At 35.2% G+C, this 5153-nt stretch overlaps 1 pseudogene across 1 annotated transcript; it reads right to left on the bottom strand.

The window, feature by feature from the left end:
• Positions 1–1270: 1270 nt before the first annotated feature.
• On the bottom strand, positions 1271–2850 carry LOC147566273 (3-ketoacyl-CoA synthase 5 pseudogene; annotated as a pseudogene). The gene has a single exon (XR_015230419.1). The product of XR_015230419.1 is annotated as a 3-ketoacyl-CoA synthase 5 pseudogene (transcript).
• Positions 2851–5153: the final 2303 nt, after the last annotated feature.

The following is a 5153-nucleotide window of genomic DNA, read 5'->3' as shown; positions in this document are numbered from 1 at the left end:
AAGCCACACTTGACCAAGATACAACACAAACAACACCCTCTTATGTTTTCTTACACCTCTTGTAAACTATGACCAATCTTTGACTTATCTTGACTATTACTCGCTCTTACATTTTTTGATTTTGAACAAGGATTAACTACTTTGTTTGAATCTTTCTTGTTTGAATGTTTCCTCTAGATTTCCAATAGAGGCTTCAAATGTAGGGCTACCATCTCATTTCGGGAGCTCGTTGGGTTCTGAACTTTAAGAGAGGCTCCTAAAGAGGGGTTCTAGCCCAAATTTAATTTGTTGTGTCAAATTTTCACTATGGAATTTTTTATTTCAAATTTTGTTCGGGTTTTCATTGTAAGATTGCCTCGAACAACTCATTAAGATAACAAAAAGGGTTAAGAGGAAAACTAAAGAAATGTTATGCATTTCATTCATTCTATTCCGAACTTCTATTAAGGTCTTAGAGAGGATATGCTCAAGTTCTCTAAGGAATTTGAAGAAGTTCCCCCCGAGGTAAACGATAGTTGGAGGCGATTTTAATTGGGACTTGGAAATCAATCACCGAATAGACAATAGAGAGGGGGAAATATTGGATGTATGGGGCATCACAAATGTTATCAGAGTTAAGAACAACTTGTTGCGGAGGATGGGAGATTGTGATAGTCCTGCACCGCTCATAAGAGTGTCTGGGGCCTTTGCTATAGGTGTACGCTCAAGCTTTAGTAAATCTTGTGGCTTCCAAGTCTGAAGCAAAGCCCCCACCAGGGTGTTGCTTCTTACTCTGATGGGTAGGGAAAATCATGCGTTTGCCAATGTTGAGGTGTCCCGGTGTATAGACTATCACACCAGGTCAGTGGTGACTAAGTGAGGACAAAGTCGTGGATGTAGGGTTCCATGGTACCGCTGTGTACTCATTGTCTTTTGAGTGGGCTCGTGTAGCCTTAGCCATAAAAAACCTTATCGGCGAAGGTAGGTCTAGGTGTCTAAAACGGTGACAATATCGGTAACGACTGAGGCTTGGGACGTCACAAATGGTGTCAGAGCCGAGGACGGCTCGTCGTCAAGAGTGAGAGGTTGTGATAATTCCACATATCTAGTGAGAGAGTCTAAAATATGGACTATAGGTGTATGCTCTTAGTAAGTGTCAGAAGCAGAAACAGTATTGACAACTGCTAGCGTCACAACTGAGCCTGCCGCTTTGTACTGGAGATGTTCAGACTTCTTGACATCACTTCCAGTTAATTTTAATATTTTTAAAATTGTAAAAGCAAGACCTCCATTAATAAACATATGGATTAGCTTAGAAACTCACTCACATAATTATATAATGGACTTAGTTTACCATTGCTTTAGAAGTAGACTGATCCACCCAAATTCATATTTGCATTAGATCAGAGAAGTATAGCTAAAATTTAACAATGTCAGGAATTTCAACAGGATACCTATCAATACAATCAAACCATGGACTATCACTATCTTTTTCAATAGCCTTATTACATCTCCAAACTGCACTATTACATTTAAACCCACTTCCGAATGCAATTTGCCAAACCCTATCACCTTTCTTCATCCTTCCTTTAGCTTCAATATAACCAAGTTCATACCATAAAGAAGATGAAGACGTATTACCAAAACGATGAAGCGTCATCCTTGAAGCTTCGACATGTTGTTCTGATAACTCAAGTTTCTTCTGTAACTCGTTTATAACAGCTTTTCCACCTGCATGGATACAAAAATGCTCGAATGCTTTCTTAAAATTAGGTATATAAGGTCCCCTTTTAGGGTTTAAGACTTTTTGAATGACAAGGGTGTACAAAAAGAGAAGTTTTTCAGATGCAGGAAGAACAAGAGGTCCTATAGTTGTTAAATTTGATCTAAGAGCTTCACTAGCTATTGTCCTCAAATTTTTCGAAAGAGAAACACCTTTGATGCCTTGGGGATCTTCTTCTTCATAAACACATTTATATGCTATATCATCTGATCCTTTATGGGTTCTAACAACATGAAGTAAATTATACTTCGAACGTGATTTTTCGATTCCACGGTTTGATAGAAGTATAGCTGCACCACCCATTCTAAATAAACAGTTTGGTAAAAGCATAGATCTCTGTTTTCCACTGTAATAACTAGGAGTTATTACCTCTAAAGTTATGACTAAAGCATAAGAATTTTGATGGACTAGCAATAAATTTCGAGCTAAATCGATCGAAATTAGACCAGCACTACAACCCATACCAGATAGATTAAAACTCTTTATATTACTCCTCATTTTGTACTTGTTTACTACCATAGCAGACATCGACGGAGTCGGCGAAAACATACCACAATTTAAAACCAATATATCAATGTCTTTCGGATGAATACCCGTCTTTTTAATAAGCAAATCCGTGACCGAAAAAATAATTGATTGAGCTTCAAGTATTGAATCTTCCATAGATGGTTTAGGTGGGATATAATGATTTGCAGGTGGTAAACAAGTTTCTTCACCGAGACCAGATCTTTCAAGAATTCTCATTTGGAAATGAACACTTTGTGGATCAGAGATATTGTTGAGTCTTGAGTGTTCCATGAATGATGAGTAAGGAACTCTACATGTAACAGATGGTTTGTAAAGAGTATAATCAACAAGGTAGATTGATTTTGGTTTGGATATGAAATACAGAGTTGTGATTATAGTTATGAGGAGTAAAGAAGAAAGAATTTGAACGTAGTTTAGGTTTAAAGATTTCAAAAGATTTAGTAATTCTTCTTGGTTTAATGGAATTAGTTTCATGAAAGATGTAGCCATTATGAGTATGAGGAGAAATGTGAGGAAGTTGTTTATAAGGAACTGAAAACCTAGTTTCATATATTTGAGATGAGCAGAATTGGAGGTAAATGAAGTCTTTTCATATAAGGATCTCCTAAACATAATCCTTACAAAAAAAACATAATAAGTGTGACATCAACCACTTAACAACCAAACCAACCAATATAAAACCAAAAAGGAGTAATCTCGATTCTCGGGGAATAGAAATAGTTTTAAATAAGAAACAAATGGTGACATAAAACACCGAAAATTCTTGGCCGTTAAAAATACAAAACGCTTAGTCTTATAAGCGACAGTCTTTTAAACTACATGGGATTTTAACCTACCCCTAATGGTTCACAAATCCAAAATCAAACAATTTGTATAATTGCATTTTTAGATTAGACATGTTTTGTGCATCTCGCGAGAAAAATTTAGTAGAAATCATTTTGTTATTACACGAAAGCTATAGCTTGTGATAACATAAAGAAAATATATTTTTGAAGGACCGAATTCCTGGGTGTTCACTGAAAATGACCGTAAGCCATTTTTAGATATTTTGGATTTGTGAACTTGGGAATATCTAGTAACGACGTTTTGTACATAGATACACTAGATGTGTTGTCCATTCATTCATAAAAATCATTTCGGAACTTTCATTTCTACTGTTCTCTTATACTTATATTTGTTTTATCGTTGTTGAAATGTTGTTTGTTGCTTCTACGGGAAATGCGAATGAGGCATTTTGGAGATTAAGTTTATGAGTGTTATAAAGTTTAAAAACCACAAGTTCTCGGATATTGAAAAAGTTATGTAAAATAACTGAAATTGCATATGTTTTTCTTATTTTCTTAATGTACTATTATTAGTGTATTACGTTTGATTTATCTAAATTTTAGCTTATATATTCTTTCTTAATGTAAACGAATCTGTAACAAGATTGTTGGTTTGTGCATCTTGCAAGAAAAATTACTTAAAAGGCTTTTTAGTAGAAATCATTTTGTTATTACACGAAAGCTATAGCTTATGATAACATAAAGAAAATATATTTTTGAAGGACCGAATCCTTGGGTGTTCACTGAAAATGACCGTAAGCCATTTTCAGATATTTTGGATTTGTGAACTTGGGTATATCAAGTAACGATGTTTTCTACACAGATACACTATATGTGTTGTCCATTCATTCATATGGTTGTTCATGTGTGGCAACATATCATTTGAAATGTTTTTTGTTTCGATCAATACGTTGTTTCAACGAAAGAAGCGTAATATATATACTAAACACAATTATTTTATCATTCATTTGTAACCTTTCCCTTGATTTTGCATCTTTAAAATTTCGTAAACTATGAAAAGAGGTCAAAATATGGCCCGATAGTTTTATGGGTCCATGGGTATACCCAAAATAATGTTCAAAAAGAGTTTAGGGTTCAATCTTCCCAAAACATGGGTTTTTAGTCCTTGTGCACTTGGGACATAATAACCCTTACTATAAGAAAAAAATACCGTCCATGTCCCGTTCACATTTCCCGCTACTTTTTTAACTGGGGTCGGACCGATTTTGAAACGGCATGTTTCAAGTGTGATTTAGGGTATTAAATAGGAATAATGGATATTTTTCAAGACAAATTTTCTCTCTCATCCTTACAGATTTGGAAACCAAATCAAAACAACCTCTTCCCGAATCAGATCAAGGATCGAATTTTTCTGGGATCAATTTAGCATGATTTGGGGGGTTATACAAAACGTATATATCACTTTCTCTCACTTAACTTTCAGATTTGGAAAGAGTATATTTTTCTGGGATCAATTTAGCGTGATTTTGGTGTTAATATACATAACGTATATATCACTTTCTGTCACTTAACTTCCAGATTTGGAAAGAGTATATTTTTCTGGGATCAATTTTTTTTTTTTTTTTTTTTTTTTGAGGGAAAAAGATCCATTAAAAACAAAGTTTACAACACTCTTAACAGAGTATTCTAATATTACCGTTAAGGACTAAAACACAAATATAACAAAAATAGGGATTATTCTTCAATTGCCAAGGAATGAGCCAACTGGTTGCAATTACGTGGAGTGAAGATGATTTGGATGTGTCGGTTATGTAGTCTCCCACGTAACTCCTCAATCTCAGCCGTTAATCTCCAAGGGACGTCCAGATCTACGTTGGATAGGATGTCTACCAAAACCCTACTATCCCCTTCCAATATAAAGTCTTCTAAACCTAAATCGTCGGCCAAATCTACTCCCAGCCGAAACCCTATTAGCTCGCTATGAAGAGGCGATTTTGGTCTGAAGATCATCTTCCTAGTTCCGACTATCTCTCCACTTGAATTTCTTGCTACCGAAGCAGCTGATGCTCTTTCCTCCT

This window comes from Eschscholzia californica, unplaced genomic scaffold (assembly GCF_041429995.1).
Source record: "Eschscholzia californica isolate CP2 unplaced genomic scaffold, dmEscCali1.0.p SCAF_1, whole genome shotgun sequence".
In the NCBI taxonomy this organism is placed as follows: domain Eukaryota; kingdom Viridiplantae; phylum Streptophyta; class Magnoliopsida; order Ranunculales; family Papaveraceae; genus Eschscholzia; species Eschscholzia californica.
This window is presented reverse-complemented; position numbering and strand designations above follow the sequence as displayed.